General features: G+C 40.5%; 1 protein-coding gene and 1 long non-coding RNA gene across 5 annotated transcripts in view; one reads left to right on the top strand and one right to left on the bottom strand.

Annotated features, from left to right (window-relative positions):
* Positions 1-26,285, bottom strand: part of LOC144699655 (myosin phosphatase Rho-interacting protein-like) — a 407,667-nt gene that overhangs the window by 147,552 nt on the left and 233,830 nt on the right. The gene's annotated exons all lie outside the window — the stretch shown is intronic.
* Positions 2,475-26,285, top strand: part of LOC144699659 (uncharacterized) — a 34,267-nt gene continuing 10,456 nt past the window's right edge. The window contains exons 1-2 of the long non-coding RNA XR_013580582.1: positions 2,475-2,589; positions 3,125-3,194. This is a non-coding gene — a long non-coding RNA (uncharacterized LOC144699659). The remainder of the gene's footprint in view (positions 2,590-3,124; positions 3,195-26,285) is intronic.

The raw sequence follows: 26,285 nt of genomic DNA, 5'->3' as shown, positions 1-26,285 counted from the left end.
GGCTAGCCATATAAATACTGTGGCTACAAGAGCAGGTCAAAGGCTGGGAAGTTGGCAGTAAGTCAGTCACTGCTTGACTCCCCAAAGACTATCAGTCACCATTCCTTCACTGACACTGGGTCAAAATCCTGGAACTCCCTAAGAGTAGGATGTATATACCTACACCAAGAGGCCTGCAGCAGTTCAAAAAGGCAACTTACCACCCTCTTAAGGGCAATTTGGGATGGGCAACAAATGCTGGCCTTCTCAGCAATGCTCAAAAACATAAAAGCATAAGAGATAGCAGCAGAAGTAGGTCATTCAGTCTCTCAAGCCTGTGCTGCTATCCCATGAAAGAATAAAACAGGAGTCTGAGATTAAGTATTTTTAAAATCAGCTTTTGACTGGGGAAGCAGTGGTCTTTCAGACATATGAAGAGCTTATTTGCATTTCAATAAGTAACCTGCCAAACTGGAAACACAAATACCACCTCTGCCAAAGCAAGTGACTTAATTCAGCTCAAACAAAAATATCTGGAAAAACTCAGCAGGTCTGACAGCATCTGCGGAGAGGGGTACAGTTGACTTTTCGAGTCCGTAATACCCTTCATCAGAACTAAGACGTATAGAAATGAGATGAAATATATGCTGGTAGAAGGGGGTGGGACAAGAGAGCTCGATAGAGGGCCAGGATCTCTATCGAGCTCTCCTGTCCCACCCCCTTCCACCAGCATATATTTCATCTCATTTCTATATGTCTTAGTTCTGATGAAGGGTCATACAGGCTCAAAACGTCAATTGTATCCCTCTCCACAGATGCTGTCAGACCTGCTGAGTTTTTCCAGGTATTTTTGTTTTTGTTCTAGATTTCCAGCATCCGCAGTATTTTGCTTTTGACTTAATTCAGCTTGTGTTTTTACACCCAAGTTGTGCCCATTTTGTTAATCCTATTTCGAAGCCTTTTACTGAAAACAGCACATAATACCACTAGAGTAAATAAAAAGCACTAAGATTATGCAACCTACATAAAGTCATTGATGCATGGAGGCAGTTATATATAAACCAGGCCTTGAAAGATATTTCATTGCAATTATGTCTCATCAGGATGTACCTTATGGGATATAGCATGATATTTGGGGTCACCAAAGTTGCAGTTGTTTTTTAAAAAGTGCTTCAACAATTTAAGAATATAAGAACCTAAAAAATAGCAGGAACAGACCATACAGCCCCTTGAGACTCCTCCGCAATTCAATACAATCTTGGCTGATCGTCTGCCTCATCTCCATTTTCCTGCCCGGTCCCATATCTCTTGATCCCTTGGAAGACCCAGAGACAGTCAGCATGTTAGAAGAGCTGTCCAGTCTGTGTCCTCCAGAGCAGCCACTTTCTGACAGAAATCAGTGTGACATCACAGGAAAGCAGATAAGTGGCTGGTTGGTGGGTATTTTACTCGTTTATCTTTAAAACTCATCCTTCAGGGAGAAGAGAGAACCGGACTTGCAGGAAACACCTCTACCCGGGAGCAGGCGAGGAAGGGGGTGAGGCTCAGGGCCTTCGCTTACGTTTGGGAAGCGGAGGGAAACGGACCTGACCTACTCGGGAGCTGGCTGAATTTCTAAAAAGAACAGTGACATCACAGGAAAACCGTAGGTTCATTGGTTGGTGATAAACTGCAGTTAGGGAGTGTCTTGAAATAGCTGAAAATTAGAAAATTGCATTTTTTTAAAGAAGCAACTTAGATCTAAGTAAAAAACATAAGCAAGAGGGAAGTAAAGATAAGTCAAGGCCAAGTAAAACAAAATAATATAAGTAAACCAAAACAAAATAAAGTTAACATAAGCAAAGTTTAGGTATCACAAGGCAGCTTGGTTGTGTAGGATGTGCATTCTGTAATATGTGGAAAGTCATGGACGCTATTGGTGACCTAGATGCCCATATGTGCAGGAAGTGTCACCAGCTGCAGGTTTTGGAGCTCAAGTGGCAGCTGGGATCACTGTGTCATATCCACAAGGCTGAGAACTACATGGATAGCATGCTCAGAGAGGTGGTCACACTGCAGCTTAGGAGTATAGAGGCAGAAAGGGAATGAGTGACCACAAGGCAGTCCAAGAGAACCAGGCAGGTAGTGCAGGAGTCCCCTAGGATCCCACTCACTAATTGCTTTTCCTGCAACTGTTCCTGATTGCCTCCCACGCTGTCCTTCCCTTCTGCTCTCCATCTCCAATTCTCTCTGTATGGTTCTCACAGAGCATAAGCCTCGCTTCCCTTCCTTTGCCCAAGTATGTCAAGATTAGTTTTTGTGCTCCTTAATCCAATTATCACAAAGGGTAGAGAAAAGTATCTAAAAACCCTTTACTGAGAGAGCATATGAGCTAGAATGAAGTCATTCTGACTCCTGCAGTTTCTGATCTATTTCAATCTTTTTCCTGCTTTCCTCTATGCAGTTTTCATGTGCTTCAATCTATTTAATTCTTAAGAGACTGGTTTCTCATGTGCAGCAAATGCCAGAAGAAGTTAAGAGTGACAGCATCTGCGTGGGTCTGTACAGCACCACCTTTATGACTACTACTGTTCAGGAGTGAGAGAAATTCATCAGTTCAGAAGGCAAGAGGTGAGCCCAGTCCAGGATGTGGAACATATGGAGGCCAGATGCTGAGGCCCTTTTTCTAGTCTTCTAGTAATGCTCAATTTAAAAATTCTCATCCGTGTTCAAATCCCTCCAACAACCTGGCCTCCCCTCATTTCTGTAACCTCCTCTAACCCTACAACCATCTGAAATCTCTGTGCTCATTTCTGGCCTCCTGTGTCTCTCCGATTTCCTCCATTCCATCAGTGGCAAACAAATCTTCAGTCATCTAGACCATAACCTCTAGAATACCATCCTTAAACCTGACACCTCTCCCTCCTTCTTTAAGTTGTTCCATAAAACCCCATCTTTTTGACCAAGCTTTTGTTCTAGTGTCCCTTTTTGTAGCTTGGTGTTGAATTCTGTCTGATAAGATTGTTGTAAAGTGCTTTGCGGAAATGTCAACGGCATTTTATAAATGCAATCTTGTTGTTGTTAATGAAACAGCAACCAGTTTAAATAGTCTAATCATCTTTGCATTCTTGATTTCAAGTAGCAATGCATTCTTGATTTCAAGTAGCAATCACCACTCACCCAACTTGTGCAAGGCCCAGCATGCTGCCAAAGGACATGGTAGCATCCAAATGCAGGTATGATCCATTCATCTTGACTGAATGGTCAATACCCATATGGTAAAGTCTTGTGGTTAAGAGGCACACAAGCCCGAGATCCTAGAGACCATCCATGACCAAAAACATTTACCAATAAAATAAATCTAGCTGCAAATTCTCGTGCCTAAGAGGAGAAATTCTAAACATTCCATGAGTACTAAATGATTCAATTGCCAACTCTTAGCATTTTGACGCCAGGAAGGGAGAGGGAATTAATGCCAGCACAACATAATTCCAGCACATGTCAGTCATACGGATTGTTAAAATTTGAAAACCTAAGAGACCTGAACCTCTAGGCTGCTTTCTCACTACAACTTGTAATCACCACACTTAGGCATAAGCAATATATAACAAGGGAAGAAAGAATGCTTTTGGAAGTATTTCAGTATTATCTTCCCTCAGTGAGAGTTTGGTCTTTCCAATCGCAAATAAGAATCTTAAACTTAAAACCAATTACATAAGTATGAGGAGAGAACTGGCTACAGTTAATTGGGTAAATAGACTAACAGATATGGAGGTAAATGAACATTTAAAGAACATTTCAAAATGTTCAACAAAAATACATGCCATTGAAAAACAAAGACCCATCCATGGCTCACTCAGGAAGTTAACAATAGTATTTTATTAAAAGAACAGGCTTACAATATTGCAAAAGCAGTAGGAAGCCTGAGGATTGGGGGTGTTTTATAAACCAACAGAGGGCCACCAAAAAGTTGATAAAAAGGGAAAAAATAAAATAGGAGAGTAAACCATCCAGAAATAAAAAAGATTGTAAAAGCTTTTATAAGTATATAAAAAGGAAGAGAGTAGCTAAAGTAAATGTTGGTCCCTTAGAAGCAGAGACAGGAGAAATTATCATGGGGAATGAGGAAATGGCAGAGGCATTGAATAAATATTTGGTGTCCGTCTTCACAGCAGAAGACACAAGTTTCATACCAGAAATAGATGGTAACCTAGGGACTAAAAAGAATAAGACAATTAAGGAAAGTCACATCAGCAGAGAAAAAAAATTGGAGAAGCTTAAGGGACTAAAATCCTACAAATCCCTGGGACCTAATGGCCTACGTCCTAGGGTTCTAAAAGAGATAGCTGCAAAGATAGCAGATGTGCTAGCTATGATTTTCCAAAATTCCTTAGATTTAGGAGTGGTCCCATTAGATTTGAAGATGGCACATGTTACACCACTTTGAGAAAGAGAGAGAAAAAAAGTGAACTACAGGCCAGTTTACCTAACATCAGTTGTTGGGAAAATGTTAGAATCCATTATTAAGGAAATCTTAACAATGCACTTAGAAAAGCATAATATATTAGTACAAGTCAATATTGTTTTACGAAAGGGAAATCTTGTTTGACAAATTTATTAGATTTTTTTTTAGTAGGGCAGAGAAAGGGAACCAGGAGGTGTTATATACCTGGATTTCCAAAAGGCATTGATAAGGTGCCACACAAAAGAGTAAGGGCTCATGGAGTTGGAGGTCATATTGTAGCATGGATAGAATACTGGTTAATGGATTGGGCAGAGAGTGGGCATAAACAGGGCTTTCAGGTTGGCAGACAGTGAATAGTGGAGTGCCGCAAGGATCAGTACTCGGGCCTCAGCTTTTTACAATCTCTGTAATGACTTCGTGAAGAGGCAGAGAGTAATGTATCAAAGTTTGCTGATGATACCACACTAGGTAGGAAGGTAAGCTGTGGGGAGGACACAGAGGCTGCAAAGGGATATAGACAGATTAGTGAGTGGGCAACAAGATGGCAGATGGAGTATGACATAGGGAAGTATGAAAGTATTCACTTCGGTCCCAAGAATAGAAAAGCAGAATTTTTTTTAACGGTGTCAAACTTTTAAGTGTTGATGTTCAAAAAGACTTGGGTGGTACTTGTACAAGGAACACTGCATGCAGTAAGCAATTAGGAAGACAAATGGCATGTTGGCCTTTATTGCAAGGGATTAGAGTAAAAGAATAAAGAAGTGTTGCTACAATTGTATAGGGTTTTGGTGAAACCACATCTGGAATACCGTATACAGCTCTGGACTCTACATGTAAGAAAGGATATACTTGTATTGGAGATGGTACAGTGAAGGTTAATGAAGTTGATCCCTGGGATGTGGGGGGTGTCCTATCATGACAGACTAAGTAAATTGGGCTTATATTCTCTGTTGATACCCACAAAATTTTGGTGGGGCTTGATATGGTAGATGCTGAGAGATTGTTTCAGCTGGTCGGGGAGTCTAAAACACCGGGGCACAGTTTAAGGATATGAGACTGATCATTTAGGACTGAGATGAGGAGAAATTACTTCACTCAAAGGGTGGTAACTCTTTGGAACTCTCTCTCCCATAGGGTTGTAGATGCTCCATTGTTGAATACATTAAGGCTGGGACAGACAGGCTTTTGGTCTGAAGGAATTAAAGAATATGGGGAGCTGGCAGAAAAGTTGAAGCCCAAGATCAGCCATGATCATACTGAAAGGCAGGGTAGGCTCGAAAGGCCATATGATCTACTCCTGCTCCTACTTGTGTTCTTGTTCTATCTCCATGTTCAACAGCTCAGTACAAGTCTTGTGTGTTGCAACTGGAATAGGCCACAAGTTCATGAACTTCGAAGAACTTCCAATTTAGAACAATTATGGAGCTAGAAATTTAAACAAATTCTAAGAAAAGAACAGGACTTGCTTTTGTCCTCAAGTTTGAATTTATTCTGCTTCCAGACATTATCTAGATAACAGTCCAATCCATCTGAAGAAGTGAGTGTGGCAACCATGATGAAACATTATAAAAGCTGCAATACCCATGAACATGTGATAAAAATATATTAGTATTCTGTCAAACAGGATTTAACTTCCACTAAACACACTGGGCTTCGAATGTGTTTGCAGCTCAAAATGCTCTCTCATTTGAATATTCTAAAGCAGATTTAACATTTGATCAGGACATTGTCTTTACATGCATGAACACTAAGCTGCAATTAAATTTTTCAGTTAACGAAGTCAACTGGAATCACAGATTAAATGGAAATATTGGGGGGAAAAAGGAAAAAAAAAGTATCATACAGATTCAAAAGAGTCAAAATATTTTAACCAAACTAAATAGCTGTAGCCAAAGAGGAGTACAAGGAGACATTTGCAGATTTGAAAAGTCAAAGCATGCACTTGCAACAAGTATAAACCAATGAATCTTTGATAGAAATTTTACAAAGTTATAATGCAAGAAATGGAATGCAACAGGTCTTCTAAATGCATCTATATCTAGTTAAACATTAAAGTGGTGGCAGCATTGAAAAAGCTGGCCTGATTTTCTGGGAAATCTAAGTACTTGAGAATTATTTTGACCATTAAGTTGTGCGAGTCAAACTTCTAACTGGTTCTTTAATATGTTCTCACAATGTCAACAGTTAACCAACATGATCATTCATATTAAAAAAACTATTTTGAATAGCAATGCATTCAATTTTTAAGAAAATAGACTTCCCTTCCTTCCTGGCCCTGCAAAACACCTATAAATGGGGCAATATACAAAGCAAAATAGCAAATCTAAAAATGTGGCAAAATTATAAAATGATGCAAGAACAGCTGTCATTACACGTGTGAACTTATAGCTTGGAACACAGGTAAATGGCACAGGGATTTGGGGGTCAGGGGGACAGTAGTGGTGGGGTGCAAGAGGGAAAGAATATTCTATAAACTCTGAGACCAGTTAGCAGGTTGAAGTTATATAAACAACTTACTGGGCAAAATGATTTTAAAATGTTTCTTCCTAATTACCATAATGGTAAATACATATTATGCCCATCAAGGCAATGCTGTATTACTGGTGGTGAATAGCAGCGAGAATCCTAGAACCACAAACCACTTAGTTCAAACACCAATAAATTCGCAGACAAAAGATGAAGTCAACCTGACTTTAATCAGTTAACATGCTGGTGGAGATGCTTACCACCATTTATCAAACCTATTACTGCATGCACTTATGTCAGATTAAGGTTTGCCCCTACCAGCAGTCAAATTCATATGTAAAATGAAACCTCTCCCACTGTTTTATTCAATGAGTCCCCAAGGAGAAACAAGCTGTCTTTTTATCCAAGCAGCTGGTGCAGTCTGAAACTATAGCATATAGTCACATTACAAAGATGCAAGGGACTCTGACACCACTGATACTGATTTACTAATACACAGCATTGAAAGGGTGTTTATTTTGACATAGTGACATCAGAAATTTCAGTTTCAACGTGATTTTTGCTTGCATATATGTGATAAATTCCATTTATGGAACTAACTTAACATATAACTTCCAGCCACTCATACTCATACGGATGCCATATTTCAAAAAGGCAAAAGAAATCCAATTGTATAAACATGTGTTACGAATTGCAAACATTTTTACAAAAGTTCTCATACTCATTTACACAAGATCAAAATGAATTTCATACCATTGGTAAGAGGGGAAAAAAAATTATGGATTTGACTAAATGTGCTATGCCACACTTGGTCATCACAAAATTCAGCATTCATGTGTCAGAAAGATACAACAATTCTAATGTTATTGGAATTTATTGCTAAGTAGGAGTAATAGTGGGATCTGTGTCTATGTCTGTGTGTGTGTGCGCGATTTAATTGAATTAAAGGCAGCTGGTCTGAAAGTTTTGATGTATTAGAAAATAAGGGAACATTTGCATTTTTAAATAAACCAAGCTAGATTGTTTTCAAAGAAGGGGTGAAATGTGTCACCTAGCCAGGTGAAGTTTAGAAACAATGGGCAGAATTTTGCCCTTGATGGGCAGGCGGGCGGGTCCCACTGGTTTGGCAGCGGGCGGGCAGCCGATCGCCACCACCAAAACGGACCCCGCCGCCATTTTAAGTGGACGGGCCAATTAAGGCCCGCCCAGCGGGCCGCCCGACGGGAAGCGCTATGCACTTCCTGTGCAAGGGGGGGTGGGGGTGGGGAGAGAGGGGGATTCCCCAACTGTCAGAGGGCGCTCTTTCACGCATGCGCACGAAAGAGCACACACCTCCCTGAGACTAAGTGCTGCCTCAGGGGGAGCGCTGACAGTGTTTGAAACTTTAAAAATAGAAAAATAAAAAAAATTAACATGTCCCCCTCATGTGACAATGTCACACGAGATGGGACATGTTAATAAATATCACAAAAACTTTATTAAACTTTTTAAAAACAGACATGAAACCTCGTTCCGCCAGTGGATGAGGTTTCATGTTTTTTCAGAAGCCCACTGAAGCTCCTGGCCTGCCCCCCAGCCTTAAGGTTGGACGGGCAGGGCCTTTAATTGGTTTAACTACCCTGTCAATGGCCTCAATTGGCCATTGACAGGTCGGCGGGCAGACAGCTGATTGTGCTGAATAGGGCGGGATGACATTGGGGGTTCCCTCCGACGTCATCCTGCGTCATTTTCGCATCGGCGAGCAGGCCCCACCCCCAGCTCGCTGACGGAAAAATTCTGCCCAATGTGTTTATTTTTTCCAAGGATTACTGGTAAAATTAGTTCTATGAGAGATTTTTTATTATCAGAGAGGTGAAGTCCAAAAACATAGTGAAACAATGGGAATTTACATTCAAAGGGAGAAAATATGTATAAAGGAGCAAAGGTTGTGTGCAGGAAGAGGCATTTTAAGATCTAACAAGTGTGAATAGGCTTCAGTGTCTACACCTCAAGCTGCTGTCTACAACGAACTGAAGTTAAGAAAACTCACTTGGAATTTGATTGTTCATGGTATCATGTTTCTTTACCTGGGTATTTTAAAATGTGTGTGTCTTACTGTTGCCTTAACGAAAGTGTAACTGGGAGTCAGATTGATTAGGGTATTTAGAAGTTATCATAGCGGTAATTTGCAGATCTACGTATGTATTTAAAATCATTTCTTCTATTAATAAAGGTTTAATTTAGTTTTGTAAGAAACCTATAAGATTTGGCGGTCTTATTACTACTGAATTCAAGGCACGCATCTCAAAATTTATACAAATTACAAAACAGTTGTGGCAGTTGCTTCAAATTTTCCTTTGGGATTTGAGCAGCTCAGCATTTACCATTGGCTGTGCCATAAGACATGATAAGTGCGCTCCTTTTAAATAGTTCAGGGAAATATATCTTGGGGCTGAGAAATGGGATCCTTTACCAAGGAATGAATACAGAATCTGCATCAAATTTTCTCAAGTTCAGTCAAGTACAGCACAATTAGAGTTAATTACTTTCCTTCAACAGCGCAACTGAGCCCTAAAACGAGAAAGTGGAACTCCTCCTATGTGAGACTTGTCTCAGTGACAGCACTCTTGCCTTGGGAGTCAGAAATTTATGGGGTCAAAACTTACTCCAGAGATTTGAGCTAATAATTTTTGGTGACCCTTCAGTGCAGCACTGATGAGATGTTAAACCAAGGTCCTCTCAGGTCAATATACAGGATTTCATGCATTGTTCTAAGTGGAATGAATTTCTCTTGCTGTCCTGGCCAACATTTACCCTTCAACCAATAGAAAACAGATTATTTGGTCATACATCTCATTACTGTTTGTGGCACCTTATAACGCACACATAGCGTGCAATAGAAAAGTGACTACATTTGAAAATACTTAATTGCCTGTGAATGCTTTGGTACATCCCAAGATAATGAAAACTGTCATAAATGCAAGCTTGTTCTCCCCTGTTTACTACACCAATGGCTTGTTATTGCACTAAACACACCAGTTACCCTGATACTCAGAGGGAGACTGCCAATTTAGTACCAAAGCAGAATTAGTATCAGTTTTGTGCCAGGTTCATCCTGGAATGCAAAACAACCTCTGGCTTTTTTCTCTACTGCAAACCACCTTCTTAAACCTCCTCCATCTTTACCTCCAACAAGAAGTGCAAGGAGCTCATGGACTTGTCACTGAGATGGAGACCATCTGTTCAGCTGCCTCTGCTGCATCCCTCCCTTCCCCTATCCCACTGGACCAAACTCACTCAGTTTCCTCAAAGTGTCCTGGTCCTGAACTCACATCTTTCTCTAGTTTCTTTTACCTCTTCCCCTTTTTCCCACTTCTAGCTCATCTTGTCAATAAGACCCATGTTCTGCACCCTTGACCCTGTTTCCACTAAACTTCCTTTCCTGGCCCCGAGATTAGCTGATATTGTTAACACTTCTTTCTCCTTAAGTACTGTACCTTCCCCTTTTAAATCAGTCACCCCTCACCTCAAAAATACCAAACCTCAACTCCTATGCCCTCAAACTACTGTCTCATCTCCAAAGTCCTGTAAAGGTACAGCCATGCTGCAAATTCATGTCCATATTTCTTGTATTTGATATTTGAATCTCTCAGATTAGGTTTCTGCACCGCCACAGTAACAAAGTGGCTCTTATCATAAAGTCTCAAACGATGTACAATGTGAGTGAAACAATAGTAAACTGTTCCTCATCATCCCTTTCAACCTGTCTGCAGTCTTTGGTCCAACTGACTATTACCTTCCTCCAACATCCAGCTATGCGGGACTGCACTCATCTGGTTCCATTCTTACTATTCAGTTGTAGTCAGAGCATCACCTTCAATGGTTTCTCTTCCCATTCCATTACCTCTGGTGACCTCGAAGTATCAATCCTTCACCATTTCCTATTTCTCATTTACATGCTGCCCCTCAGCAACATCATTCAACAAGCTGAAATTTCCACCAAATAAATGCTGGACAGACCGAAGCCATTGCCGTTGATCTCTCTCACAAACTCTGTAACTGAGTCCATGCCTCCCTCCAGTGACTGTCTGACGCTGAACCTGGTTGTCGGCGACATTGGTGTCTGAGGTGAACTTTTGACCACATCTCCATCACTCAGACCACCTATTTACACCTCTAACATCCCCCAACTCAGCCCCTGCCTCAGCTCATCTGCCTACATCCTAACTCGCACCAAGTCCCACTCATCCACCACCCCTGTGCTTTGTGACCTAAATTGATTCCCAGTTGAGCAATGCCTCAATTTTTAAAATTCTCACTCATTCTTAAATCCCTTCATGACTTCACCCATCCCTATGTGTGTAAGCTCCCCAAGCCCTATAATCCTCCAAGATATCTGCAACTCCCCCATTCTGGCCTCTTGCCATACACGATTTTAATCGTGTTACCACTGGCGGCCGTGCCTTCAGTTGCCGAACCCCTAAGTTCTGGAGTTCCCTCCCTGAATCGTTATGCCTCTCTACCTCTCTTTCCCCCTTTAAGACACTCCTTAAAATCTACCTTGGTGTAAGCTTTTGGTCATTTGCCCTAATATCTCTGTGCGGCTCAAGTGTTAAACTTTGCTTGTAAAAGCTCCTGTGAAGTAATTTGGGATGTTTTACTATGTTAAATGTTCTACATAAATGCAAGTTGCTGTTGCAGACTGATGTTCCTGAGCAACAAGGCTTAGTTTTAACATTCATCACTATTATGATCATAAAGCATTCCAAAAATGATAGTTTTTCCCCATCCTTTCTCTCATCATCCATGTAAGGTTTTAACCCAAGGGCTTGTGCATTTCCAGAAAATTTGAAACACTCAATTTTTATTTGGAGACCAGACTTAAGGTAAAATTTTAAACTGTTAATTACAGTAATCACTGCAGAATATGCAACTAACAAATTAGCTGTGTTGCATACTCCCAGACTTGATTTTCTAAATAAAGTTTTGGGGTTGGGGAAGAAAGTGTTCTACTTTTGAAACGCACGCTATTCAAGTGTGGGCACTAAGCTCAAAATGTGGATTATAAACAACATAATGCACTGAAGTAGCTCACATGCACCAATCAACGTTAAAATGATTAGCCTGGAGGAACAGAAAAACTTTTTTCAATATCAAAGGAGTGGTATAACAATTGGTTTGGTTGACCTATTTATCAAATGAATCTATTTGCGCCCTGCGTTCAGTCATCACAAACGAAAATTTTCTCAAAATTTGAATGGTCCATAGGAAGAAAGCTTTCTCGAGGAGAAAAGTAAGAAATTGATCAGGTAATGAACAAAGTATTTGGATCTTTACAGAAGCTGAGCGTAGATGATAAATGCATAAGCAAGGGTGTCCAGCACCAAAGTAGGCAGTGAATTGATTCATCTTGCTGATCAGGGGAGAGATTTGGGCGTTAGTTTGGAAATATTTCTGCAACTGTCAGTCCACGTATGGTTGAGAAAAAAAAGCCAAGGACTTACTATGCTACAATAACAGAAGTGTAGAATACAAATCAAAAGAAGTAACATTAGCTACTAACTAGATGTCATCTATTGTGCGATGTTGTGCATCGGTCATTAAGTTTTTTTTTAGTTTATAAGAAGCGTGTAATTGCTGTGGAGAGGGTGTAGCATACAGAATCAAGATGGCACCAGATGTCAAGGCTTAAGTTTTGAGGAAAGGTTAGGGTGGCTGAGGTTGTTTTTACTGCTAAACTTCAAGAATTTTAAGTAGTGGTCCAATAGAAGTTTTCAAAATTTTGGAATAAAGAAAATTAAGAAGGAAAGAACTTGCGTTTACATAACACCAAGTCCTCAAAATATGGTAAGAATGGGTAAATAAGGTAGCCTATTTATATATAGCAGGATCCAACAAATGGTAGTTGTGATAAATAACCAGTGCGACAAACTGGATTTTGTTAATATTGTATGAGTCGAATTCTATAAAATACAATACTTCTTTATTGTTAAGTTTAGTTCCCACAGCTAAATGCAATATTTCTTCCTTAACATTAAACCAACAACCTGAAACCAATCTCAACAAAAGTAATTTGGAGTGTTAGTTAGTTATATTGGTATAATCTTAACATTTCAGGCTAATGTGCTAAGATCATTCTTTATAATGCCCCAGTGTCCAGGTATTGTTCACAGAGTGGGAGTCTAAGCCAGGAGTCTAATTCTAGGAGGCTTTCACTCTCATATGAAAACAATAGGTTCTCAATTTAGCACTGCAAATTTTGAGTGACAGCTTGGTGGATACAGTCCCCAACTCAGAATTAAGTAGGGTCGTTTAAAGGTGAACTCCCTCTTCAAGTCACAGAGCAATTTGTGATTTCAGAGGAGCAATAAAAAGCTGCCTAAAATTTAAAATTCTGAACTTGCTTAGCTTTGAGTGATCAAGCTCAAGAAGATAATCTAACATTTAAAGAGATAATCACGTTTTACTTTCATAACTGAGAAAAATAGGGAAACAGACTTCTTTGAAAACTGTACAATGTTCATTCAACTATTTTATATAAATGAACTAGCTATTAGTTTAAAATTGGACCTCACCTCAGCAAAGTGCTAATTTTGTCGAGATACTGGAATAAGAGAATTCACATCAGAACATAAGAAATAAGAAATAGGCCTCTCAGGCCTGCTCAGCCATTCAATAAAATTGTGGCAGATCCGACTGCGGCTATAACTCCACTTTCCTGTCTGGTCCCTATGACCTTCAACTCCCCTGTAGATCAAAAATCTGTTCAACCCAACCATCAATATATTCAATGACTCAGCCTCCAGTGCTCTCAGTGGAAAAGAATTCCAAAGACCAACGACTTTCAGGAGAAATTCCTCCTCATCGCCATCTTTGGGAGACCCCTTATTCGAAACTGTGTCCTATAGCTCTAGGCTCCCTCACAAGGGGAAGTTCCTCTCAACATCTACCCTGTCAAGCCCCCTCAGAATCTTCTATGTTTCAATATCATCTCTCATTTCTCTAAACTCCAATGAGTATATATCCAACCTGCTCAACCTTTCCTTATAAGACAAACCCAAGGGTGACACAAGAATCAGCTGAGTGAACCTTCTCTGAACTGCTTCCGGTGTAGGTCTCCCCTCTTTAAGTAAGATGACTAAAATGCTATGCAGTATTCTAGGTGTGGTTTCACCAATGCCCTGCACAGTTGTAACAAGACTTCCTTACTTTTATACTCCATCCCTTGCAATAAAGACCAACATTCCGTTTGCGTTCCTAATTACATGCTGTACTTGCATGCTGATTTTGAGATTCAGGTACAAGGACACAGAGGTCCCTCTGTATCACAGCCTTCTTCAGTCTCTCTCTATTTATATAATATGCTGCTTTTCTCTTCTTCCTGCCAAAGTGGACAAACTCATATTTTCCTGCATTATAGTCCATTTGCCAAATTTTTGCCCACTCACTCAATTTATCTATGTCTCTTTGCAGACTATGCATCCTCCTCTCAACATGCTTTCCTACCTATCTTTGTATAATCAAATTTGGCTATAATACAATCTTCATTCAAGTCATCAATATTGATCATAAATAGTTGAGGCCCCAACACTGATCCCTGTGGCACTGCAATAATTATAGTTTGCCATCTCAAAATTACATATTTATCTTGACCCATGGTTTCATGTTAGATAGCCAGAAAATGGTACTAACCAGTTAGTCTGCTTTAGCAGCTCTATTTGAACCAAAAACATTGTCCAAGAGTGTCCAGTGTGGGAGAATTCTCTGCTATTCTTTTAATAATGCTATGTAATCTTTTACATTAACCTAAGAAGGCAGACTGCACATCGGTAAACATCTCATCCAATACTTGAATTACCATTTTAGCACTGGACTGAAGTGTTAGCCTAGATTATGTACTCAAGACCACAAGTGGTGCTTGAACCCATACATTCACTAAAATAAAAGAGGGAACTCAGACCGAAGCATTGCACAGTAAGGGAGGTTGTTCCTTTGGAAATTTTGAAGGAGTCAATTATAATCCTGTACTTACTAGTAAAAGACATCCACAGCCCTGATACATGTGTGCATTGTAAAGACAGAGTAATGCTGCCAGCAAAAGTCTCAATTTATAAGTAATATTTCAAAATTAACTTAATTTTCAGAATATTTGTTTTAATGCAGCTTCCATCAGATGAAAAAAATAAGCCAGCATGTCACAAATGTTCACAACCTTGAATAATCTTGGATCAGGATAAACAGGTCTTTATGAGCTGAGACAGTCAAATTTTACAAGGCATAATCTGCAGCCTGAGAGAGGATGGAAGAATCTTAGCACTTCACCTTAAATTTCTACATTTATGGGGAGAATTGGTTGCGTAATGTTAGCAGCCCAACCTACTAACAGGGGCAAGTCGCGCACTAAATTCATGCAGAGACTGCTTGCAGGTGAAGGATTGGTTAACAGACAGGAAGCAGTGGATAGGGATAAACAGGGCATTTTCAAGTTGGCACATTGTGACTAATGGAGTGCCGCAACAATCAGTGCTGGGGTTGCAGCTATTTATGATCTATATTAACGACTTAGACGAAGAGACAGAGAGTCATGTATCTGAGTTTGCTGATGATGCAAAGCTAGGTGAGAACACAAGTTGTGAGGAAGACACAAAGACTGCAAAGAGATATAAACAAGTTAACTGAATGGGCAACAAAGCGGCAGATGGGCCAAAAAGTGGGAAAGTGTAACTTTGGTCATAAGAAGAGAAAAGTATAATATTTTTTAAAATCTTGATGTTGAGAGAGACTTGGGTGCATCTGTACAAGGAACACAAAGTTAGTATACAAGTATAGCAAGCAATTATGAAGACAAATGGCATGTCGGCCTTTATTGCAAGGGAATTGGAGAACAATTTTTTTTTAAAGTCTTGCTATAATTGTACAGCAGTTTTAGTGAGGCCACACCTACTGTACAGTGCGCAGTTTTTGGTCTCCATATTTAAGCAAGGTTATGCTTGCATTGGAGGCAGTATAGGGAAGGTTCTCTAGATTGATCCCAGGGATGAGGTGATTACCCTATGTTGAGGGGCTGAGTAAACTGGATCTATATTGTGCCGAGCTTAGAAGATTGAAACATTCAAAATTGTGAAGGAGCTTGACAGGCCAGATAATGAGATGTTATTTCCCCTGGCTAGGGAATCTAGAACAAAAGAGCAGTTTGAGGATAAGGGGATGATCTTTTAGGACTGAGATGAGGAGGAATTTCTTCACTCAAAGGGAATCTTTGGCATTTTCTACCCCAAGGGACTGTGCATGCGCATCATTGCATATGCTTACGGTTGACATAAACAGATGTTTGGTCTCTCCAGGAATCTAGGAATATTGGGAGCAGGTAGGAAAAGTGGAGTTGAAGCCCATGATTATACTGAATGACGGAGCAGGCTTGTATGGTCTTCTCCTGCTCCTGTTTCTTATGTTCGAATATGACACCATGGGCAGGGTTTTTTTTTTAAATGGCAGGGCTTCCTGTCCCACCACCCGAAGAGTCAATAAGGAACACATCCTGGCTGATGCCAGCTGCCCCACAGCCATTTAATGCTCCAGGGAGTCTTAAGTGCCTGGGGATAGGACTTTTGCCCCTCAGTCGATTTAGACTTGAATACAGGAGGGTTGATCAGTAAGTTTGCGGATGACATGAAAATTGGTGGCGTGGTAAATAGTGAGGAGGATAGCAGATTACAGGAGGATATCAGCGGGCTAGTCAGATGGGCTGATCAGTGGCAAATGGAATTTAATCCGGATAAGTGTGAGGTGATGCACTTGGGCAGGACAAGCAAGGCACAGCAATACACGATGAGCGGTAGGACCCTGGGAAGTACCAAGAATCAGAGGGACCTTGGTGTGCAAGTCCACTGGTCCCTTAAGGTAGCGGGACTGGCAGATGAGGTGGCTAAGATGACATATGGGATACTTACCTTTATGTGCCAAGGCATAGAATATAAGAGCAGGGAGGTTATGCTGGAACAGTATAAAACACTGGTTAGGCCACAGCTAGAGTATTGCGTGCAGTTCTGGAATCTGCATTATAGGAAGGATGTGATTGCACTGGAGAGAGTGCAGAGGAGATTTACCAGGGTGTTGCCTGGGCTGGAGAGTTTTAGTTATGAGGAGAGATTGGATAGACTGGGGTTATTTTCCTTGGAGCAGAGAAGGTTGAGGTGTATAAAATTATGAGCGGCATAGATAGGGTAGACAGGAAGGAACTTTTCCCCTTGGTAGAGGGATCAATAACTAGGGGGCATAGATTTAAGGTAAGGGCAGGAGGTTTAGAGGGGATGGGAGGAAGAATTTTTTCACCCAGAGGGTGGTGGGAATCTGGAACTCAGGGTGGTAGAGGCAGAAACCCTCATAACATTTAAGAAGTATTTGGGTGTGCACTTGCGATGCCATGACATAGAAGGCTATGGACCTAGTGCTGGAAAATGGGATTAGAATAGTTAGGTACTTGTTTGACCGGCGCAGACCGGCCGAAGGGCCTTTTTCTGTGCTGTAGGCCTCAATGACTCTATGACAGGACAAAGTCCCACCTTAGAGAGCTGATTAGCTGACAGCTCTGTATTCCCAGTAGTTCCAGGTTTAAGCGGTAGCCACTGCTGCAGGCAGTCCCCAAAGAGGAGCTAATGAAGGCTGGACTTCAGGTGTCGACAGGGGCTGGCTGGCAGGTAGGCCCCAGCAAGGGGAATGAAGTCCAGTTTTGGGTGGGCTGAGGGATGGGAACAGGTTAGGTAGTGGTGGTGGGGGGCTGGGGCATGACTTTGTGTGGGAGGTCCCTCAGATGGGAACAGGGGGCCACCTTGCCTGACACCAGCGCATGCAGCTAACACTCCTGGGCCACCCACCTGGCGAGGGTAAAACAGCTGCAGGGGCGGATGAGTCACTTATGTGGCCATTAATTGACCATATGTGGCCGTTAATTGACCATTTAAGGGTCCCAGGTAGGCCCAAGAATAGGCGGTCCGCCCAATGCCTCCACCGTCGACGGCAAAATGGGAGGTAGGTAGGCAACAGGCAGACCACACCTGACAGCCCGGAGAGGGGGGGTGGTGGCCATAAAATTCCGCCCCAAGGTTGTGAAGTCTGGTTCAGCTTCAGACAATTGGCAGTGAGAGGGATGGAGTTGGTGGCTAGGGAGCATAAACATGCTTCGGAAAAGTAGTCGAACTCTGAGATTCAACAATGGTCTACGTGCATAGTTCTTTGTACAATACTTGCTTTCAGTGGTTCTTGAACCTGGATTCTACATTTTAAAAAGTAGTTATGATGCTTCTTTGACAGTTTCTTGTTGAATGTCCTGAGGCTCATCAATAACTGGGGACAATGCTGAACACCTGAAAAATTATTTTTCAAAAAGTCCCAGAGAAACATCCACAGAAAATACGTGTCATTTGACTTGATTGCACTAGGAGTGAATATCATATCACATTTGTTCTTTTGGATGTACAAATCAGACGTGGTTTAAGCATGATCATTTAACCAGTTTAATGACAGCGGTGAATTCAATCATTTCCTGTTAACTTTAATGAATCCATAAACACTTTTGTTAACACATTTACAAATTCTTTATATCCTGCAAACAGAAAAATATCAGCACAAACTGATAAATGGAATCATAATTAGATCATGCTGCATAAAAACAATTTTCTATATAATCCTGAAAAAATTAATCTGCTGTTTCAGAACAGGCTGGAATCCCATTTTTCCAAGTTTAAAATATTAGGGCCTTTGCTCATTTGAACATGCCTAATAATTTTTCAAGGAACAGTGAATATTATGATACATTTAAAACAATTGTGCTTGCACATGTAAATAGCAAGGGAATGGAATTCCTCCCATTGACCTTTTTTGCTTAAACTAACAAGAGGAATTTCACTCTCAAATAGCCAGGTTAATTTGTTCCTGAAAACAACAGATTGTTCAAGCCACTTGAAATCTACTGTTAAAGAATAGAAAGACTTTCCTACATACAGTGCCTTTCCAGACACCAGGATGTCCCAAAGTGCTCAGCAGCCAAAGAAGTGTTGCCACTGTTGTATTGTGGGAAACACAGCCATCAGTTTGTGGAAAGCGAGGTCCCACAAACAGCAGTGAGATATCCATTCTGATGATAGGTCGATGACTTGACATGTTAATTCTGGTATCCTTCTCCATAGGTGCTGTCTTACACCATGACCGCTGCCCCCCCTCCACCCACCGCCCCCCCACCCCACCCCACCTCCTCTCCCTCCTCTCAAAGAGTAGTTCCAGCATTTTCTGCTTTTATATGAGAAAATGACCAAAATAATCTGTTTTAGTGATGCTGGCTTAAAGATAAAGTTCTCCCCAGGGCACTGGGGAGAACTGCCTCACTCTTCTTTGAAAAAGGGCCTTAGGATCTTTTACTTCTATCCGAGCGGACGTATGGTTTGGTGTCTCATGCCAAAGATGGCAACTCCAACAGTGCTGCATTTTCTGTAATGCTCTTAAGTGTCAGCTTAGGTTGTGTGTTCAAGTCATTTGAGTGGGGCTTGAACAAATGATCTTCTGACTCAGGGGTGAGTGCACTACCACAGAGCCATGGCTGACACTTAACAAAATGCTCACTTGGAACAGCATGTACAGGATCTTGCGCTACATTAATTATCTATGAACAGCTCGAATTCTTGATAAGCCAGTAAAGACATACAAAATTACAAACATAAATGCGGCCGTGAACGGGCAGCACTCTCTTTGCTGCTGACATTTCCTGCTGTCACAGCCTGGCCTATCCAAAACAGCCACAGCCTTAGTGTAATATGTAATGTTTCATTAGTTGGAGAAACAGGACAACAGCATATCGTAAATTACTGTGTCTGTTTAGCTTCTGCTTTAACAAAGTCCCTGTAATAGGATTACACCCACTGTTAACAAAGGAATGTTGGCACAGTACAGGGCAAGGTGATTTTGAAGCCATTTATGGAAAAAAAATATTAAATGCCCTGGCAGAAAGAAGTTAAAATTCCATTTGCTGTCAATTAAAACTTTTGTAAGCATGCATGCATTCCATTGTATTCTCAGTTGAAATCTTTATATAAATTGCTTCTAAAAATATTTCAATGCATAATACTGTGACTCGAGTACAATTTTTGTAGATAAAATAGCCTATTTGGAAAAACTGCACATGTAACAGAGTATCCTTTAAAAAAGCCTTTTTGAAATACACACATCTTGTTTTGTTCCCCAAGTTCTTCACCATCCTTCTCTCTTATCTCCTCAGCTCCTTGCCCATGTATGGTCCAAGTCAACCTTTAGTGCCTCACTCAAGTTAGTGAATGTTTGCAAGCCATTTGACCTCATGGGCTTCACAACTGGTCTAATCCTGTCCCTGCTGGATACTCATACATGTACACTTCCAGTAGGGGTCACTGGATAGTAATCAGGAGCTTGACCTTCAAGTTAAGTAATATCAGTACTGGTATCACATTTGATCCGAAAACCTTTGGGCTCACAGTGGTGAGAAATGGAGAGAAAAATAGGGAGGTTTTCCATTACTGATTGTTATCCAGTGACCTCTGCTAGAAGTGAATGTCAGGTGATGATTGGCTAAGTCTCAGCTGTAATATCTCCACTGTTTAATAGCCCAATTTTTAAGACTTGCATGGAATTGTCACCTGAGTGAGATACAGCAAGATGTGAAAACCAGCACCTGTGGAAGGCCAGAGATTTAAAAAAAGTGATTAAAGCTGGTTTAAGTGATAACCTTTGGTTTAAAGGCTATACATTAATCAAATTCTAAGACAGGCAATTTCTAGAAGCTAAACATCTGGCCCACTCTTCTCAATTTCTATTACAGCTCAGTTTGGATGTCAATATACTAACTTCCATTTGATATTATTGTAAATGCTGTATTACCCTACCTATAAAACCGATTTTTAAAAAATTTGAATTAAAAAAGATTTGCTGCCTTTTCTTAAAAACTGCATGAAATTTGGTAGGAAAAGTTTCTGCAAAGAAGCCAACAAAACTAGGGATTTTTACCACTTTCCCTACTTAAATTGCTTAATAAATGCTTAAATAAATATAATTTTACTTTTAATGTGAAAAGTTGCTGCAATTGAACTTAAATAATTACAGAAGACTCAGCAACAAGATATAAAAAAGATCCTGAACTGATTCCCTGGAGCCTGCTGAGTTGGTTCAATTTGCAGGTCACAAGCTGTTGTGAGTCTCAGCAACTGACCTGCACTGGTTGACTTTAAAAAAAAATCAAAACCCAATAGTTTCAGATTTTCTCAATGCTTGGGGCAAGATTTCATGGGCCTATTTTTTCATGGAAAAATCAGGTCAAAAGGTCTAGGGAATGTCCATGGACCAAAGGAAGACTTGCCTTTCCTTAAGATGAGAGAAATAAAGTGCAGCAATCGAGCATTAGTCTCCTAGCTCCTAGGTTAGTCAGTTTAGCAATATTAGAAACAAGTTACATTTATATGGCACCTTTAACATGGTAACGTATAATAAAATGTCCCAAGGTGTTTCACAGGAGAATTATCAAACAAAATTTGACACTAAGCCTTGAAAGAGAATATCAGGGCCTATGACCTAAAGCTTGGTCAAAGTCCTCGGTTTTAAGAATTGTCTTCAAGGAGGAAAGGGAGGCAGAGGGGTGGACAGGTGTAGAGAAAGAATTATAGAGCTTCGGACTTTGGTGACTGTGCCTTCATTTGCCGAAGATGGAGCAATTAAAAATCAGAGATGCGCAAGAGGCCAGTAGTGCAGCAGCGCAGATATCTTGCTTGAAGAGCTGGAGGGTTACAGAGAAAGGGCCACAAGAGGATTTAAGGACAAAGATGAAAATTTTAAAAATTGAGACAACGTAATTGGGAACAATGTACATTAAGCAGCATAGGGATGATAGGTGAACGGGATTTAATCTGAGATAGGATATAGAATCACAGAATAGTTACAGCCCAGAATGAGGCCATTTGGCCCATCAAGACTATCTCAGCTCTCCAGAGGAGCAATTTACCTAGCACCACTCTCCTGCCTTCGTCCCATAACCATGCACATTCTTCCTTTCAGGTAACAATCCAATTCCCCCTTGAATGCCTCAATTGAACCTGCCTCCACATTCTCAGGCAGTGCATTCTAGTTTCTGACCACTTGCTGCGTAAAAATATTTCTCTTCGTGTTGCCATTTTGCCAATTACTTTAAATCTGTGTCCTCTTGTTCTCGATCCTTCACCAATGGAGACAGTTTTTCCCTATCAACTCTGTCCAGACCCATCATGATTCTGAATACCTCTATCAAACCTTCCCTCAACTTTCTCTTCCCCAAGGAAAACGGTTTCAATTTCTCCAATCTACCTATGTAACTGAAGTTCCTCAGCCCTGGAACTGTTCTCATGAATCTTTTCTGCACTCTCTCTCGAATGCCTTCATATCTTTCCAGTGTGGCACCACTATTCTGTTTCCTATCACTCAGCTGATTTCATATTCACGTTGCGACTGTCCCTTTTATTCCATGAGCTATAACTTTGCTTGCAAGTCTGTTGTGCGGCACTTTATCAAATGCCCTCTGGAAGTCCACGTACACCACATCAATAGCATTACCCTTATCAACTTTCTCTGTTACCTCATCAAAAAACTCCAGCAAGTTAGTAAAACATGCTTTGCCCTTAACAAATCCATGCCAGCTCTCCTTAATTAACCTGCATTAGCCTAAGTGGCTATGAACGTTGACCCAAAATATCATTTCTAGAAGCTTCCCCAACACCAAGGTTAACCTAACTGGCTTGTAGTTGCTGAGCTTATCTTTACACCTCTTTTTTGAATGAAGGTGTAACATTTTAAATTTGCCAGCTCTCTGGCACCATCCCGGAGTCGAAGCAAGATTGGAAAATTATGGCCAGTGTCTCTGCAATTTCCACTCTCATTTTCCTCAGGATCCTTGGATATATCCAATCTCGTCCTGTTGTCTTATCAACTCTAAGTACAAACACCCTCTCTAATACCACCTCCTTGTCAATTTTAAATCCTTCTAATGTCTGAATTATCTCCCCTTTCACCTTGTCCTGCAGAATGTCTTGCTCCTTAGCAAAGACAGAAGCAAAGTATTCATTTAATACCTCAGCCATGCCCCTTGCCTCCATGCATAAATCCCCTTGTTGGTCTCTTTGGACTGAAAACATATGGCTCTAGAAAACTTTCTAGAAAAAAGACTCTAGGACGTCTTGCCCCTCTCTGTCCTACACATAGCCACTATGCCAGTATATATTTAGATAATTGAGTTTCCCAAGAGTTGAAAAATAATGCATAGTTGCAAACACTTACAATACTTATGAGGTGAAAACATGAATTTCCCTTCTCATTCTGTCCACAGGAATCAAACTGGGCATTCTTCACTAGATGCAGTCTCACCCTTACAGACAGATGTTGAGTCAAGGCACACCCACCAAATAACACATTCGACAGAGCAGTTGGAACTCCAACACTAACAAATTCCCTCACTCCTTTAGTGTCCACCTCTCCCCATTGCTCAGAGATGCCCTCTTATGAGAGAGGTGGTATATAAACTTAGCTCAGTGGCAGGTCTCTCACCTCTGAGCAAGAAGGGCTAAGTGCCGTATTTGAACACATCTAGGCCGGCACTCAGTACTGGTGGAGTGCTGAACTACTGGAAGAACTGCCTTTCAGGAGAGAAGGTAAACTGAGGGCTTATCTATCCTTTGATTTGCACATATAAGATCTGAAGGGATTGTTCAAAGAACAACAGTGTTTGCCCAGTGTCCTGGCCAATATTTTATCCTTCAACCAACGCCACATTTCCTTACACTTACTGGCTGTGAAGCTGATCCGAGCTGGAGTCTTGTATCCAATTTTGGGCATGCTTTAGAAAAGATATGAAGGACTTGGAGAGGGTGCAGAAGAGATTTACTAGAACTGTTCCAAAAATGAGGGATAACAGCTCTTTTGTTCATTTGGCAAAATTGCAGCAACTCTTATTAGAGCAGAGAAGGCCAAGAGGAGATTCGATACAGGTGTTAAAATCTTTAACAGTTTGAATAAGGTAAACAAAGAGAAACTGTTTCCAATGGCTGAAGGGTCAATAGCCAGAAGGCACAGATTTGTGTTTGGCAAAATAACCAGAAATAGGATGAGGAAAAACTTTAACAACAAATGGTTAGGATTTGGAACTGCCTTATAGGTGATGGAAACAGATTCAAAAATAGCTTTCAAAAAGGAATTGGATAAATAATTGAGAGAAAATTTGCAGGGATATGTGGAAAGAGCAGGGGAATTGAGCTAACTGGATTGCTCTTCAAAAGAGCCTGTCTTGAAGCGATAGGCCAAATAGCCACCTCCTGTGCTATAAAGTACTTTGAGAAGACCCAAGATCATGAAATGCAATACATAAATACAAGTTCATTCTCACTCTTAAAATGTAAACTGTAATTGATTTAAGTTACTTTAAATAATTTTAAATATTTAACATTTAAAATTCTAAAAATATCTAGTTCTATCCCCAACAGTAAATGAAATTCATAGAAATTCTGTAAACAGCCCACAATATAAATTAAGTGCAATTTAATGCTACTCTGACTGCCATGCACGAGGAACATCTACAAATACAGGTTTTCTGTTGCACAGAGAGAGCATATCTATTTATATAAAAATAAGTGTTATCTCTTCATTTCTATCAATTTAGCAGTAACTCCTGAACAGTTGCTGACAAATTCATGTATCTTAAATAACTATTCTCATCTCCAACAACCAAATTTCTTTCTTTTGATCTACAATGTAGGTTCCTCTGTTTTGAACACATGAAATGTTGTTCCTAGGTTAAACTGAACTAGTAACAGTGAAGCCTAGGTGTAACCTTTCTTCCAAATATCAGTATTTCAATTTTAAAGAAACCAAATATAGCTTTATGAGCAAGCTGCAGCCTTTTATCATCTGCTCACAGATAGAATCATAGAACAGTATGACACAGAAGGCCAATCAGCCCATTGCATCTAAACTGTCTCTTTGATGGGACATCAAATTGGTCCCCATCATCCCCCAACCCACCCTTTCCCCATATCCAGCAATTTTTTCTCCTTTAAGTATTTATCTCCAATTCCCTGTTGAAGGCTACAAACGAATCAGGATCCACTACCCCATTGGGTAGTGCATTTCAAATCTTAACTGATGATGTTAAAAAAAATTCCCTCACATTCCCTCTGGTTCTTGTGCCAACCACTTTAACTATGTCCCCTCTGGAGATCGAACATCCAACTTATGGAAACAGTTTCTCTTTTTCCCTTTTATGATTTCAAACATCTCTATCAAATCTCCTCCTAGCCTTCTCTGCTCAAAGGAGAACAACTCACTTTCTTCAACTTATCCACATAACCATATTCCCGCATTCTTAGAACCATTCTAGTCAATCTCTTCTGTGCCTTCTCCAAAGATTTCACGACCTTCCTAAAGTGTGGTGTCCAGAGACAGACACAATACTCCAGCTAGGGCAAACTTAGAGCTTCAGTGGAGCTAAACCCTCTGTTTCCTAAACAGCTCCACTAATCTTGAGGCCTTTGTCAGTGAATTGGTTGAGAAAAAAGCTTTGTCATTTCATTTCAAGAGAACTGAAAAAGGAAATAAAAGGGGTAAAGCGAGTGTATGAGGTCCAGTTAGTGAACATAATAAAGGATACCCAAAAGTCTTTTATAAATACACAAATAGTAGAGACAGCAGTCAAATGGAAGGGTGGTAAAATTAGGGAGCAAAAAAGAGATAATCTTGGAGGCAAAAGGCATGGTTTGCACCCGACTTCACTAAAGAGGATGCTGTCAATATCACAAAAAAAAATAATGACAGAAAATTGTCACTTGAAAAAATGAGTTAATAAATAAGTCAGCACAGATTTGTTAAATGCAAACTGTTTGACTAACTTGACTGAGTTCTTTGAAGAGAGAGTTGATATGCACATGAACTTTCCAAAGGTGTTTGATAAAATACTACATAACAGACTTGTTAGCAAAATTGGAATTCATGGGATTAAAGGGGCAGCACAGCATGGACAGCAATGACACAGCAAGCAAAAGAATAGTGGTGAACCATTGTCTTTCAGACTGGAGGGAAGTATAAAGCGGTGTCTGCCAGGGATCAATATTAGGACCAGTGCTCTTCTGATATATATTAATAACTTGTATTTAGGTATACATGGTATAATCTCAAAGTTTGCAGATGACATGAATCAGTGAAGAGGAGGACAAAGTCAGATGGCCAAAAGGGACAGGCACATGATAGGTGCAATTTAACGCAAAGAAGTGCGAAGTTTTGGTAGGAAGAATGAAGAGTGGTAATATAAACAAAATGGTACAATTTTGAAGGGGGTGCAGAATTAGAAAGACTTGGAGGTGCACATTCACAGATCTTTGAAGGTGAA

Source organism: Cetorhinus maximus, chromosome 24 (genome assembly GCF_964194155.1).
Source record: "Cetorhinus maximus chromosome 24, sCetMax3.hap1.1, whole genome shotgun sequence".
Classification (NCBI taxonomy): Eukaryota; Metazoa; Chordata; class Chondrichthyes; order Lamniformes; family Cetorhinidae; genus Cetorhinus; species Cetorhinus maximus.
The sequence above is the reverse complement of the archived record's forward strand: the minus strand, read 5'-3'. Positions and strand labels throughout refer to the sequence as shown.